General features: G+C 41.6%; 1 protein-coding gene across 4 annotated transcripts in view; it reads right to left on the bottom strand.

Moving 5' to 3' along the window:
* Positions 1-3,636, bottom strand: part of GEMIN8 (gem nuclear organelle associated protein 8) — a 31,369-nt gene extending 27,733 nt beyond the window's left edge. For 2 of the 4 annotated variants that reach the window (XM_082447302.1, XM_082447300.1), the window contains exon 1: positions 3,484-3,636. The gene's annotated coding sequence lies outside the window, so the exon portion shown is untranslated. The remainder of the gene's footprint in view (positions 1-3,483) is intronic. The other 2 variants (XM_082447299.1, XM_082447301.1) reach the window with 1 other exon arrangement.
* Positions 3,637-16,825: the final 13,189 nt, after the last annotated feature.

The raw sequence follows: 16,825 nt of genomic DNA on the forward strand, positions 1-16,825 counted from the left end.
ATGCATAAATATACATGAACAACAACAGACATGAGCTTTGTGGTTTTCAATGGATAAAATGTGACTATTTCCATTGAGTCATTAAACATTTCCACCAATAAGGAATGTGGCTTTGTTGAAAGGTAGTGACATTGTACAAATTTTTTTTTTTTTTTTGGCCGAGCTGCACAGCTTGTGGGATCTTAGTTCCCCGACCAGGGATTGAACCTGTGCCCCGGACAGTGGAAGCACGGAGTCCTAACCATTCGACCACCAAGGAATTCCTTGCACAAATTCTTTTTACTGCCTATTTAGATTCTTATAAATATAGGATCTAGGATGCATCATAGCAACCAGATAAATAAAACACAAATTCCCTTCGAAATGATAATGTATCCTCTGTAACTGGATTTTCCTATCCTCCTTTTCCACTAGAATTCTGAAAATTAAATACATGAAAACTCATCGGCTTTGATTTTTGCATAGAAACACATTCAACGTTGGTCATTAAATAAGATACACAGCTTTCCCATAAGGCTCTCCCTAATTTGGTTCTCTGAGCCAACCGGAGAATTGGAGGGATCTAATTAGGCCTTCAGTATACACAGTTTCAAGGTAGAAGGAACGGGGTCTGCTGGAGATGGCTCAAAATAAATGACGGTATGGTGAGAAATCTGAATTACATACATTGAGTCATATGCAGTTCTACGGAATCTCGGTATATGCGGTAATAACCCTATCAGAGAAGATGTCTCCCAATAAACGCACACACTGGTAGGAACTTCCTCAACTAAGACAAATGAGAAAATGCGGTTTTTTGGAGAGCACTGCTTCTTGCCGGCACCCCCAGCTTCGATCTGAGGCTGGCAAGTTCATCTGGCTTGCTGCCCTCAGAGGCTCCCTCCTGTGGCTTGGCGTGGTCCCGGCTTAGTGATTTGGACATCAGAGATGGCTCAAGTCTGAACGGCCTTTTCCCACCCTCAGCAGTCCAAGCTCCATCTTTCCTCCAGACACAGGCCTCCTACAAGCGCACAAGCTACTGTGTTTAGAAGGCCTGCCTCTGTCCGCCTATAACAGTTAAAACTGATGGGTGAGGGAGCCTCAAACCTGAGTTTCATTTCCCTTTCATTCTCTCGACCCCAAGCCCCAGTTTACTCTTCTGGCTGTTGCAATAAGAAGCAATGTCACAATGAAGGCACAGCATGGGGAAGGAGGAAGGCTGAAAGGATGTAGTTAACAATTCTTCTTTTTCATACAAACCATATTCTACCCACAGAATGGCACTGTTTCATTTGTCAGCAAGGGTGATGGATTTGGGAAGGGATTTATTTGCAAGTTCACCAAATCCCCACGTGACTAACATAAGAATCAGAAGTGAAATATGAGGACAGCCCCAAAACAAGGTTACCCCCGACTCTTGAACACAACAGGCAATGTGAAAGCTGAAAATTGGGGTAACCGACAAGGACAGAATACAACGCAAAAGAGGAAACAGATAAGCTCCCTTCACTGCAAGTATATTCTTCAAACAGCAAAACCTAGTGTGACCATGAAGGAATAAGGGTTGGCCAGGTAGGTAATACAAGTTACGAGCATAAACCACGACTGGTTTAAAGTGGTTAAAGTCACCATCGGATGTCAGGAGCCTTATTTCAAGTTTTCCTTCCATAAACACATACAGGGTAATTCCACGTTAATCTCTCTTTTCTGAATTTAAACGGCACTCACTATGCCCCTCTCATTTGGGCATTTAATCAATTACTTGTAGGCCTGGATTCTGCCATCTGTTCCTTTTAAATTTCCTTTTTTCCTTCCAGCATACAAAAATCATAGCTAATATTTCCTGCCCTTGGATGCTGTTGGGATCGCCATTTCCTGTTACACTCTCCTCCAACCTCTACCCTCCCTAAAATCATTGAGTAGCTAGTAACTCAAATAACTCTGGCTATAAAGCTCCAAATCTTTTCGGAAAGTAGATATCTAAATACATTAATATGTTTTCAAAGATATTTTCAAATCATCTGACCTTTGATCAACAAGTTATGCTCTTTTTTCACCTGTTCACTTTTTTACACTGTTCTATAGCTGGATTTCCTATTGTAGAGAAGTACAGACGTCCCTCGGTGTTCGTGGGGAATTGGCTGCAGGACCTCCCCCCGCAAGAGACCAAAGTCCGCGGATGCTCAAGTCCATTATATAAAATGGCGTGGTAGAGTCGGCCCTACGTATCCCCGAATGCGGAAGGAAGTTTCAAGAGTTCCGCACCTATTTTGTGAATTCTCCAACCTCTGCTCTATGCTTACTTGTTCAGTTTTCCTCCCTATCCTGCTCATTTCACCCTATCCTTACATGTTGCACCCTAAAAACCAAAATAATCCTTCACCCTCTGTAAAACACTTTTAGAATGAAAATTCTCTCTGGAGCTTTAGTTTATATACTTTCCCAGCACAGCAACGAATACTCAGAGGAGATCTGTACACCTTACTGTGAACTTGCCTTCAGTTATGCCGATCCAGTTACTAGGTAACAGTCTTGGAAAATATACGGTTTCTGTTCACATTGCCATCCCAAAGGAGCTGTTACTCCTATAAACTATATTTGTAAAAACTGTACGTGTAAAGGTTACCCCCACCCCATAATTCATGGGAACTCTGAGAGTAAGTAACTCCAGAAATGTTATTTGTGTTATTAATCTTCAGTCTAAACTTTCAAGTAATGTTATTCTGACTTAAGGTGCAAAACAGCTGAATACAGAATCTAGCCTGTGAAACAACTTTAAAAATCATTCCTGAAAAAAATAAAATTATTCAGAACCATCTGGTCTGTACTAAGGGACTCTCAGGATTTCAGAGCTAAAAGGTACTTCGTTGGCCACTGGTGCAACTTCACTTAACTACTGAGGAAGAACAGAGGGAAAAGACATTCTCCACCTTCACAGGTAAGGCGCAGAGAAGACCGCAGGTGCCAAATGTTCTCCAGGTAACTACCATCAAAACCTCTGACCTCCCACAGAGGTCAACGTGAGAGGGAAAAGAGAGGAAAAAAAACCCCCAATTTTTGAATAGACGGGCCAATATCCTAGCCTTCCCTCTAAGGATGAGGCTGACCTGGGTGATCTGTTCTGATTCTGGGCTGGATGGGCAAAGCCCGAATTCACCTTCCAGACCTAGCTTGACATGGTGTTACCTGGCACATCAGAATCACAATGGGGAGCTTTCATAAAAATACCGATGCCGGGGCCCCACTTCTAGAAATTCGAATTTAACTGGTCTGGCATGGAGGCCCGGGCATTTAAAAGCCATCCAGTGATTCTGGCGCACGGCAGAGCCGAGGGGCTCTGGAACCAGTTCCCTCTCACAATTAGCGGGATGCTGATAATTACGACGATAACGTGACAGCCAAGCCCTCTGCTCTCCCGGCCTCAGAGAAAGTCAGGCTCAGGGGCCGCCAGGCTCAGGGGCCTCTATCACTCCCCAAATGAAACCCAGCCGCCCCCGGAGTCACCTCGAGGGCGCGTAGCTTGCGAATCCTGGGCGGTGGGCGAGCAGGGACCTATTTCCGGTGGGAAACAGGAGACGCGGTGCGTGGGAGAGGCTGTTGCCGAGGCGACTAGGCGTGAGCGTCCGGTGCGGGTCACGTGGCCATGACGTGAAGGAAGTCCAGCCCCCCCCCCCGCGGTTGACGTCACGTCCTCGCCGCGTTCCGCACCACGCAGAGGGAGTGGCGCGCAATGGGGGCTCCGCCTCTCGGGGCGGAGCGTGGGGACGGCCGGTGCAGGGTGTAGTGACCGGGTCGCGGCACTCGGGTGGGGGCAGTCCTGTGCCTCGGGGTCGGGCGGTGGTCGGGAAGACGACGGTCGTTTCTGCACGGCTTCCGCCTCCGCTACAGTTCCTTGGCATTTAACTCTTCGCTCTGAACGTTCTCACTTCCGTTCCCTTGTGTTTAGTTAGCCTTTGCTTTTTTTAAAAACTAAAACGGAGGGTGGTCGTGGCCCAGGCTTTGAAAATAGTCACCCAGATCTGAGTTTGAGTGCGATTCTAGCGCTTAGTTTATTAACCTCCCTAAGCCTCGGGTTCTCGCCCCGAAGAGGTGAGAAATACCTGGTGCACAGGGCCTGGTGCGTGATAGCTGACAACAATTGGTGCCTATTAACATTTTTTTAATCATCACAATCATTATCAGCAATACCTGTTCTGTTAGCATCGCAGAGGATCAATAATAACCAAGCATAAATCACTCAAAGCCTAAGTGGCATAATCCTTTCTGGGGTAATTTGGCAAATTGCGCCAAGAGCCCTAAAAGGGGGCATATTTCTGTACTAGAATGTTCACTTCCGAGAATTTATTCCAAGGAAAAACAGACGTAAACTGGATGCTCATCGAAGAATTATTTCAAAAAGTGGAAAGTGGAAACAACTTAAATGCCTAATAAGAGTAAATGGCTAACTCAATTAGACTTTATCAATGGTGTGAACATTATTACCATGTTATTCCTATACTCCAGAAGAATCAAATACTGTAGAAGAATATTAACAAATTAGTACTGGATGCCTACTGTGTGTCAAGTATTATTCCAAATTTGCATTGTCCATTGCAGCCACTTGCCACACGTGGCTGTTGAGAGCTTGAGATGTAGTCTGAACTGAGGTGGGCTGGAAGGGTAAATTACACAGTGGCTATTGCAGAATTCGTTTGAAAAAATGAATGTGAGATACCTCATTTTAAAATAGTAACAACATGTTAGGGAAGGACTGTTTAGGTTAAGTAAAATATAAGATTAAAATTAATTTCATCTTTATCTTTTTACTTTATTAATGTGGCTACCAGAACATTCAGCTTTCTATATGGGGCATGCAATATATAATTATATATGTCTATTGGACAGCGGTATTCCATTTACTGGATATATGGTGGTAAACAAGACAGTTTTTGACCTCCTAAAATGAGCACCACTGAGTAGAGTGCAGACAGTAAATAACATCGTTGTACACCATGGTAAGCTCTTTGCAGAAAATATAGCAGGGTAAGGGCCAGAAAGTGTGTTTATATTGAGGGTGGTTATTTTAGACAAGATTCAGCCTCCAGAAAGTGGATGTGGGAGGAACTAAGACATTTGTGGATAGAAAGGTGGGGGGATAGCTGGGGTGTGGTGTCTTCTAGGAGAAGTCAGGGATGGATTGTGGCTGATAAATCAATTGGGTCCTGGTGGAGTCTTTGCCAGAGGGAAGAAACCACATCAGGGGAGGAAGGGAAGAGAGAAGTGGGGTAAGATACCAGGGAGAAAGAGCTTAGGGGGCCCCTGGTAAAAGCAGAAGAAAGCAGGCCTGGAGTGGATGTGTTTCAGGTCGAGTAGTTACTGGAGTACTATGATTTATATACAATAGTACTATGAGTGTGTGTGTATATTCTCTCTCTCTGGGTGTAAGGTGTTCAGAGTCGAAAGGGAGACCCACCAGGCCAGGGACTCAAATTCCACCTACCTTGGAGGTCCAGACTCCCTGGTTTGATGCCTTGGCACACATGGTCCAAGATGGTGCTCCACTGCGCCTTCTAGCCGGTGGGAAGGGAGAAAGGTGAAGCCAGGGCATGCCGCTTCCGTCTAAGGTATGGTTTCTCCACCTTGGCATAATTCACATTTGAGGCCGGATAATTCTGTGTTCTGGGAGCTCTCTTGTGTGTTGTAGGATATTCAGCCGCATCCCTGGCTCCTACCCACCAGATGCCAGTAGCATCATCCCCCAGTTTTGACGGCCAAAAATGTCCCCAGACATTGCCAAATGCCCCCTGGGGACAAAATGACACCCCCACCTCCCCCCGGTTGACATCACGTTCGCGCCATGTTCTGCACCACAGCAGTTGAGAGCCACTGCTTTAACTACTAAGTTTCCTACAACACTTCTGCTCAAATCCCGCTGATGGCCAGAACTTCATGACTCAGCCATCCTAAGGGTAAAGGAATCTTGGCACTGTCTGCTGGCCAGGTACCCAGCTAAAAGTGAGTTCAAGAAGAAGGCGAGAAGCTAGCTGATTCTCCCACACCCTGGTTGCTACAGGGAGTGGAAATTCCATAGCTGATTGAGGAGGTGGCCCTGTTTTTTTCATCTTCCAGGCAGAGTTTTCATCATCATTCACTGTAATTCACTTGCATGAAAATAGTGATGGTGAGGAAAACTAAGCACTTAAAAAGTAACAATCCTTTTGGAAAGGACGGACATTGTTACTCCAGAGAGCTGACCATGGAGAGAAACTGGATTCTGAAACGGAGGCTGGAGGTTGGATTTTTGTCTTGTGTTTTAGCGCCATCTGGTGGAAATGTAGAAATCCTACCGTTCCTCACCCTCTTGTCTAGTATTTTCTTTCATTAGTCTCAGCCCTAAACCTCAAATTATAAATAACCCTTAACTGGATTTTAGCAAAGTCTTAAAGGGTCCTTTAAGAGGAGGGACTCTTCAAAGCAGGGTTTCTCACCCTTGGCATGACTGACCTTCGGAGGTCCTTTGTACTGTAGGATTTTTAGCAGCATCCTTGACCTCTATCCACTGGATGCCAGTAGCACCATTTGTGACAATTAAACATTGCCAAATCTCCCTTGGGGTGGGAGGACAAATTCGCCCCCAGTTGAGAACCATTCCTTGAAAGAGAGTATCTAAATTCCACCATCTATGAAGCCGTGTTCTGTCGAGGACACCTCTCTCTTGTACCAGCATCCCTCTCTTCCCTTCCCGGTCAGCAGCAACCTCACTCAGGCTCCTTGATCTTTACAATAGTCTTGGTTGATTTTTCATCTCTCGCTCCGTCCTGTTCTTTCTGCTTCTCTTTTTGGTCCTACTTCTATAATAAGTGGGCGACTTTGATTCTCTTGCCTTCTTTCCACTCAACTCACTTCCATTTCTCTTCTGGCGCGTCCGTTACAGGACAACTGTCTGACCCAGGCTCCCTGCGGACTTTTTCCTGTTTACTCTCCACTCTCATTTGGCCTCTCTGCAGTGTTTCATACTATTGATCGTGCCTCTTTCTTTGCAATTACCACATTTTCCCTCCCCAAACTGCAGAAGTAACCTGGGCTCAATGCACAAAACACAAGAAGAAAACAAACACAAGAACAAAAATACAAGGCTAGAAAAACACATGTGCTTAAGCATGAAGGAAAACAACAAGAGATATTCCCACTACTTAAAAGTAACCACTCTTTTTTTTTTTTTTTATTCTTAGGTCTTTTTATTTTTATTTTATTTTTTTAAATTGAAGTGTAGTTGATTTACAATGGTGTGCCAATCTCTGCTGTACAGCAAAGTGACTCAGTTATACACATATACACATTCTTTTTTAAATATTCTCTTCCATTATGGGTTTATCACAGGATATTGAATATAGTTCCCTGTGCTATACAGTAGGACCTTGTTGTTTATACATCCTATATATGATAGTTTACATCTGCTAACCCCAAACTCTCAGTCTTTCCCTCCCCCACCCCCCTCCCCCTTGGCAACCACAAGTCTGTTCTCTAGGTCTGTGACTCTGTTTCATAGATAAGTTCATTTGTGTCATATTTTAGATTCCACATATAAGTGATATCGTATGATATAAAAATAACCACTCTTTATATTGAGTGTATGTCCTCCCATTTTGGTTTTAGACTAATCCATCTAAGCATGTGCATGCTACTCTCTTTCCTGTGTATAAGAACACATAAAACCATCTTCCATTCAATGGTACAACTCCTAAGAATTAGGGCCGGGCCTCATTTGGTTCTGTGTCACCACAGCCTACCATACTACCTGGGAATGAATACTGGTTAAATGCAAGAATGAAATAAAATGGGACAGGGTGGGGGAGAGATGGAGTGGGAGAGTTTGGGATTAGCAGATGCAAACTATTACATATAGGATGGATAAACAACAAGGTCCTACTGCATAGCACAGGGAACTATATTCAGTATCCTGTGATAAACCATAATGGAAAAGAATATGCAAAAGAATGTATATATATGGATAACTGCTGTAGAGCAGCAATTAACACAACATTGTAAATCAACTATACATCAATAAAATTTAAAAAAAGAAATGAAATGGGACAATAATTGTGGTTATTTGGATATCTGCAAAGTTAAATACTATAAGGAAGGGCTTCTTATGTATTTTCTGAGATGTGGGAAACTTCCTTTAATTTTTCCTGAGCTTACCTTTAATGGTGTTTTGAATCTTTGGTAGATGAGATTCTTTATCAGTAATTTTTAAAGAGGACCAGGGGATTGGTGTGGGATAGAACCAACTAATTTCTGAAAGGTAATCCAGAATTCAAGTAATAAAAATGTTTGCTCAAATAGCTACGATTATAAAGCACTGTATTATGTCTATGGATAAACCTACAAAATAGTACCCATCTTCATCCAGCAGAGGGCACACTGTACATAGTTATTGACGGAGAAACACTTTTAAAGTAAAAGGAAGTGTGTTATTCTCACGGCCACACGCTACAGTGACATATGTCATCACACGTAAATGAGTGTAACTGTACATCAAAAGTTCCATAATATATTTTTTGTTGACTGAGTTTCCAACTCGCTTCTTTCACATTGTTTTTAAAAGTTATTTTATCTTCAACAAGCTCAGGCTTAGGTAAAAGTTAATCTCTAAATAATACTGTTAACTTCACCCGGCTAAAATCATTGGCGCCCAACAACGTGTAAGGGTTTTTGAGAGCATCATTTCACATATGGCATGTTTTCTGTTCTCACAAGATATCTTACAGGTCATGACACAGCAGTAAAGCACATCCACCTACAGATACTGTGCACTATCCCTCTTAGAGACTTAGAGGAAATCAGGTTCATAGTGCCCTCCCAACATTTTCAGATTTTGCTTGGCATGGATATTGTACACAAGAGCTCATGAAATGGACAAAGAATTGTTCTAGGGGACAGAAGATGTGGCTTTGTCCCTTACTGGTTGTGTGACCTTACGTCACTACTTCTCCAAGTCTATCTTCATCTGTTACTAGAGGAACAGTGATGCCCGCCAGACCCTCTTCCCAGCTGGGCGATGTGTGCTCAGCGTGTAAGAGCCATAGACGCGTGCGCCTTAGATGCACGGGCTCATCTGTGCCACAGGACAGCGCATCTGCAGCAACAGCCGCTGTCATGAAGTGTCCACCAGGTGGCAGCCAGAGTCTCTAGTTCTCTCTGTGAAGAGGTTGACTGAAATCAGTCTCTAGGTTCTTGGACAATTCAGGGCAGTGGAAGGAAGCAGGCTCCAGGTGAGAGGTTAGATTTCTGCTTATCTGGGAAGAGGGTTTTGATGAGTGTCCCAACCTTCTTTTTACCACAGCCTTGTAAAGTAGGTCACTCTTCACATATGTTTCTTACTTTACTTTAGATCTATTTCTAATTGCATTTTGAGGGGAATTCAAAACAATAAAAGGCCATTATAGCTATATATGTAGAGATGCTTATTGCAGTACTGTTCATGGATAATTAGTGAAACTGGAAGCGATTTAGGAACATGGGATATCAGGCAGGCAACAAAATGCACATTATGGGGACTTCCCTGGTGGTCCAGTGGTTAAGACCCCACGCTTCCACTGCAAGGAGCATTGGGTTCAATCCCTGGTCCGGGAAGTAAGATCCTGCATGCCGTGTGGTGCGGACAAACAAAAATTCAAAAAAAAAAAAGAACATTATGAATATTATATAAGTGCATGGTCTAGCGAATGATAATAATGCTTTTATTTTTTTTAATTTTTTAATTTTTATAAATTTATTTATTTATTTATTCTTGGCTGTGTTGGGTCTTCGTTGCTGAGCGCGGGCTTTCTCTAGTTGCAGTGAGCGGGGGCTACTCTTCGTTGCAGGGCATGGGCTTCTCATTGCGGTGGCTTCTCTTGTTGTGGAGCACGGGCTCTAGGTGCACGGGCTTCAGTAGTTGTGGCTCGCAGGCTCAGTAGTTGTGGCGCACGGGCTTAGTTGCTCCGCGGCATGCGGGATCTTCCCGGACCAGGGCTCGAACCCGTGTCCCCTGCATTGGCAGGCGGACTCCCAAACACTGCGCCACCAGGGAAGCCCTAATGCTTTTATATTTAAAAGCAGAATGAATTATATGTCATGTTAATAACTATGTTGAAATCGAGAGCGTATGTGCCTGTGAAAAAGTGGCAAGAAAGATGGAATGGTACTAACCCCTGACATGTCAGAGAGTTAGCAGTCTCTTTCTTTCTGTATCTCTATCTCTGTGTGTGCCTCTCTCCTTCCTAAATGACATTATTGCTGTCATAGTGATATTTGCAGAACCTGACACGTCTAAAGAGATTTCCATGCTTTGTTTGAAATACAGTAATGCCTAGTGAATCCAGTATGCTAGGGAAGAAGTGGCATACATAAATGACTTATGAATCTGATTTTTTTCTGTTAACTGATTCTTATTCCTCTTAACACAAAAACAATAACAAAACCATTTTGGCTAGAAATCTTTCTAAAACGTATTGCATATTTTCCTGCCTTCTCCTACAGTTTCCTGCACATATCGTATTCTTTTCTTTCTATCTCACATTTACCGTGATGAATGTCAATTTCTCTCCCACCCTAGAATACAATGACGTCTTCGTGTGTAGTTCAGGTATAGGGTTATTTGCCTCTACATGGCATGGCCTAACCTCTGCTGAGTTTTGATTTCCTTGATTCGTGTTTTGAGGGGTTTTCTTTTTTGTTGTTTGGTCTTTTTCTCTCTTGCAGGCTATCAGGTGTCATTTTTGTGGTTGCCAGTGTCTCAGTCTTTGGCAGCCTTTCTTTCCTAATCTCCCTACAGATTTGCTGCTTCTAATATGCCCTGTTAGAAAATCACACAATCGAGTTTACTGCAATTATGTGCAGAGAGCTCCAAAGAGCTTTTGGCTTTGTGTAAGTGTTTGGACAGTGGAGACACAGCCATATCTATTTTGGTTGCTCAAAGGTATTTTGGCTTCTTTCTCAGCTCTTGGCTGTTTCCTGGATACATTGTGGTCTCAGGGAAATGACCTATGCACAAGAGACATGTTGCTACAGGGAAAGTAAAATACTGGCTCTCAGAAACAAAACACAGTCCTACTGTATAGCACAGGGAACTATATCCAATCTCCTGGGATAAACCATAATGGAAAAGAATACAAAAAAAAAAGAAAGAATGTGTATATAACTGAGTCACTTTGATGTACAGCAGAAATTAACACATTGTAAATCAACTATACTTCAGTTAAAAAAAAAAAGTAAAAAAAAAAAAAAAGAAACAAAGCACAGTAGTTGTAAATCCAGGCAATGCCAACAACTCAATGGAAACTGAAAGCAGAGTCATTCCATCAATAGTCATCAAAAGCCCACCCTCGCATCTGCTTCATTCTTTTCCTGCGTCACTTCATCCTTTCCACTCATAGACTTCATCCTGGTACAAATTTACCTCCAGTTTAGAAAGGAACAATGGAACAAGGCAAAGCAGAAACTGTACAAAACAAATTAGAGAATAATAATTTACATGATTCAAGGATCTTTTCCCTTAGCCAACTAATAAATAGCACAGATTTTGAACATATAAGGCATATTTTTAACATACAAAGCAGGTTGCTAGATGCCATGGAGACTCAAAAGAACTACGCATTTATGCTCCCTCCCCTGATTTTTTTTTGCAAAATAACGAACTGTAGTAGAGTGGACCATTTGTTCAATTAAAATGGAATTAAATGTAATTAATTAAATTAAATAACACTTAACTCTCTGGAAATATATGTGTCATATAAATTCAGTTATTTCTGCTACCCAGGGCCAGTGCTATTTTCTTTTAGTTCTTGTGTCTAAAGTAAGACTTTAACTCAACGGTGGCCACACTGGGTGTGTAGCCATTCTTTTGAAGGGAGTTTCTACGATAATTTTTGAATTCCACCCCACTCTTGAAGGTATTTATGGACTTCCTGGGTCTGGGAAAACTTATTACACTTCCAAGCCTTCTCTTTATTCCAAAAAATACACAACAAAATTGTCAATAACCATGAGAGAAAATAAGCAAACCCACCCTGTAATCTTCAGAGTAGTGGTTGAAAGAGAACTCGCAATGGGACATAATTTTTGGTTTCCTTTGCTTAGTTGTGAAGAACCTTGCAGACTCCATGGATCGTGTGTGAGAAGCGACTCACACTTAGATCAGTGTATGAGAAGTGACCATCTTCTAAGCATCAATGCAAATTGCTGGACAAATTTTTGTTCACCGTGGTTAGAAATGATCATGAGTACTGGAGAAATGATGGGAAGGTCTATATTCTTTTATTGCTTACTATGGGCAGGTGTAGATTGTCCAGGGAATGAAAGGGTGTATATTTGGAGTGAATAGCAGTGTTGTGTCTAGATTAGAAAAGATTGGCTGCTCATTGTGATAGAAAGTTGAGTTCATGGTTATCTTTTCCATAGTTTGAAAGCTATATTAATGAAAACCTGCAATCTCCTGTTGTTATCTGACTAAATCGCACATTGGAAACTGATACATCTATTGAATTCTGGATTGTTCATGATGGTAGGGACAAGGTTAATTTTTAGAAAAATAATTTCATCAAACATATTGGAATAATCGAAAAGAAAGTATTTAGAGCCCTGAAAAAATTCCAAACCACATTTTACCCAATAATTAAAAAATTCTTTCATCACATGTTTACAGTGTTGTAAAAAATTATGACATAATCAATAACCTTTCCATCTTTTTTTGCTCATTTTCTATTGGAAATGATGACAGAAGACAAGATGACCAAAAGGTTAGGAACTAGAGAATACTTTCCTTTCTGCCTATAGAATGCTATGAATATCTACAAATTTGATGATCAGTAGCTCAATAATTGTTGAGAATAATGTATGTACTCAATTTATTAGGTAACCATTGGTTTTCTTTTAAGCTAAACAAATGAAATCAATTGAATATGCATAGTTGGTAAGACCCATAGAAATAAAGTACTAGTTGAATCGTTTATAGCAGTGGTTCTTAGCTTTGAATTCACACTAGCAGCATTTGGAGAGCTTTAGAAAACCCCAAACCCAGGCCACATCCCAGACCATTTAAATTAGACTCTCTTGGGGCTGGGACTCAGTTATCAGTATTTTCAAAGCTCACGAGGTGATTCTTATATGTAGCCGAGTTTGGGAAACACTGCGTTACAGAAAATCCCTGCTTACTCTCAGTTAAGCTTAAGTAGGTTAGGGGCTCTTTCTTGAACACTCTTAACAGTGTGTTTAATAGTCTTTAGGGATCCTTTCTGTTTCTTTTGCTTTAAATAAAAGCAAATCATTCCAAAAGAATACTCTTATATGTTTTCTTTTATTCTTACTTTTTTTTTTCTCTGCTCTTGGTTTTTCTGCTATATTGATCAATGTAGCATAATAGCATATGGCATGAGGTCATCCTAGATTTTGAATACAGGATGGCTGTTTACTAGTTATCATAGATCGGGAATTTATTTAATCTCTAAGCTAGGTTTGTTCTTTTCCCCATCTATAGCAGTGGTTCTCAACTGGAGGTAATTTTACCCCCAGGAGTCATTTTTTTTAAAATTTTTTAAAATTTTATTTATTTATTTTTATTATTTTTTAAAATTTTCTATTGTAAATACTTATGAAACTAGTTGTCACACATGCAGATTTTTTTTTTTTAACTTTGGGTTTATTTATTTATTTATTTATTTATTTATTTATGGCTGTGTTGGGTCTTCGTTTCTGTGCCAGGGCTTTCTCTAGTTGCGGCAAATGGGGGCCACTCTTCATCGCGGTGCGCGGGCCTCTCACTGTCGCGGCCTCTCTTGTTGCGGAGCACAGGCTCCAGACGCGAAGGCTCAGTAATTGTGGCTCACGGGTCTAGTCGCTCCGCGGCATGCGGTATCCTCCCAGACCAGGGCTCGAACCCGTGTCCCCTGCATTGGCAGGCAGATTCTCAACCACTGCGCCACCAGGGAAGCCCCTAGGAGTCATTTTTGATTGTCACCACTGGGGTGTTGCTTCTGACTTCTAGTGGGTAGAGGCCAGCAACGTTGCTAAACATCCTACAATGCACAGGACAGCCTTCATAGCACAGTATTATCTGGCACCAAATGTCACTAGTACCGAGGTGAAGGAACTCTGATCTACAGAGTGAGGCAGTGGAGTCTGACTGCCTATATTCGAATTCTCATTCTCTCACTTCCTAGTTGTGCAACCTTGAGCAACTTACTATGCCTGCCTGAATCCATCTGGAAGTATGAATATTATTAGCACTCGCTTTGCGGTTGATGTGAGGTTTAAATGGGCTAATGCGTGTGAAACATTAACACAGTGCCAGGGAGCAAATTATCTCCAAAATACGTCTCCTTCTATTTTGGGGCATTTATGGCTTCTCGTCAGCATCCTTGAGATCATCTGTTTGACCCTATTCTTGACAATCTCAATGTTAATACTTCATGATTTGATGGCAGGAGGGGGAAAGAGGTTGCAGGGTGGAGTTGTCTTGGAACATGCACGTGTTTTGCATTCCAAGTGGAAATTCAAAGGAGAGTCCTCCAGAAGACTGCTAAATTCCTTCCCCCACCTTGCACGCTGCCCTCGCACCTTACCACTAGCATGACCCTCGTGTTGAGGTGGAGTGTTCAAATAAACAAGCTTGCACTGGGTCAAAGAAAAGCCAGAGATATTCTTACAAGTGCTGATTCTAAGAGAAGACGGTTAATAGCAATGAACACGGTTTATTAATAAACTTATTATTAACAAGAGGCAGATAGCTACAGGAGTCTGAAAGTCAGGAAAGAGCTCTGTGCTGGAAATAGATTTGGGGGTCATGACTTCAGAAGGAATCAAAGTTACAGGAGAGAATGAAACTGCAAGGGCGGGTGTAGGGAGAAGAGAGAAGGGGCTCAGGTTATAACCCAAGAAACCTCTGCTCGGCTAATATGAATGCAGACCTACTGTGTGCTTGCCAGTCATCTTTCTAAACTATCACCTACATTTGACTTTTAGGGAGAGTTGTCTCCTACTCCCTCAGTCCTCGTCTCCAGATGTTCTAAGTCTGGCTTGAAACTGATAAAATGAATCTTTACTGAAGACTGTATGGAATGCTCACAAAATTAACTTGGAAATCCCTGTGCTAATTGCTCTCCATTAATTGGATTCATTAACAACTTTTGTCATTATAATTATATAATCACATTACAAAACATTTTAAACTTTGAATTTTTTCTCTACGCATGTGCTCTTCTGTAGTCATAGTATGCATATAACTAGGTGTGTTTTTAACAAGAAGTTTATTGAGATGTAACTCACATAGCATCCAATTCACCCATTCAAAGTATACAGTTCAGTGGTTTTTAGTATATTCACAGACTTGTGTAACTGTTGCCACAATCAATTTGAGAACATTTTCATCACTGCCCAAAGAAATCCTGTGTCCATTAGCTGTCACTCCCTATTTCCCTTCAATCCTCCCAGCTCTGGAGATTTTCTGTCTCTATAGATCTGCCTATTGTGGACATTTCATATAAATGGATTAATTCAATATGTGGTCTTTTGTGTTTGGCTTCTTTCACTTAGCATAAAGTTTTCAAGGTTTATCCATATTGTAGCATGTATCCGTACTTCATTCCTTTTTATGGCTGAATAACATCCCATTGTATGGATAGATCACATTTTTTTTAATTCATTCGTCAGATGATGGACATTTGGGTTGTTTCCACCATTTGGCTCTTGTGAATGGGGCTGCTATGAACATTTGTGTACAAGTATTTGAACACTTGTTTTCCATTCTTTTTGGTATATATCTAGGAGTGGAACTGCTGGGTCACACGGCACTTTTGAGGAAGTGCCAGAATGCTTTCCAAAGTGGCTGTACCATTTTACATTCCCATCAGCGATGTATGAGTATTCAAATTTCTCCACATTCTCACCAACACTTGTTATTACCTTTTTTTTTAAAAATAAATTTATTTATTTTATTTATTTATTTTTGGCTGCATTGGGTCTTCTTTGCTGTGCACGGGCTTTCTCTAGTTGCGGCGAGGGGGGGCTACTCTTTGTTGCGGTGCGTGGGCTTCTCATTGCGGTGGCTTCTCTTGTTGTGGAGCACGGGCTCTAGGTGCGCGGGCTTTAGTAGTTGTGGCTCGAGGGCTTTAGAGAGCAGGCTCAGCAGTTGTGGCACCCGGGCTTAGTTGCTCCGCGGCATGTGGGATCTTCCCGGACCAGGGCTCAAACCCGTGTCCCCTGCATTGGCAGGCGATTCTTAACCACTGTGCCACCAGGGAAGTCCCGTATTACCTGTCTTTTTGATTTTAGTCATTCTAGTGGTTATGAAGTGGCATAACAGTGTGGTGTTGATTGTATATTGTTTTTAAAAAACATTATTTGATATGCATTTTCCAGGTTGCTATCCTTCATAATCGACATTTAAAATGGCTTCAAAATATTCTTTCAAATGGCTATAGTATAATTTGCTAGACCACTCTTCTATCGGGGGATGTTTGTTTCCACATTTTTACCATTATCGATAGATTTTCTGGCATACTGAATTTCAATATTTAGATTGTTTTCTTAAGCTACTTTCAAGATCCATTTTGAAGTCTTTCTTTAACTGTGAAGAATGCATAAAGGAATCCACAACTGGAAATTTTTGTGTGATGGACAAAATATTCTATCATGGATTAATATTTATCATCAAAGATTTAAATTTGCAGAAAGCTCCCAATAAAGAGAAGGATTCCAAACAAGAAGTGAGCACTAGTTTGACCACTTAATCCACCTTTGAACAGAGATGAAAAGGTCCTAATTTCCACTTGAATAAAAACAGAACTCCCAGTGTTCACTACTGAGCTGGTAGATGTAAATTTATTAT

The sequence above is a fragment of the Balaenoptera physalus genome (assembly GCF_965194825.1).
Source record: "Balaenoptera physalus genome assembly, chromosome: X".
Taxonomy (NCBI): domain Eukaryota; kingdom Metazoa; phylum Chordata; class Mammalia; order Artiodactyla; family Balaenopteridae; genus Balaenoptera; species Balaenoptera physalus.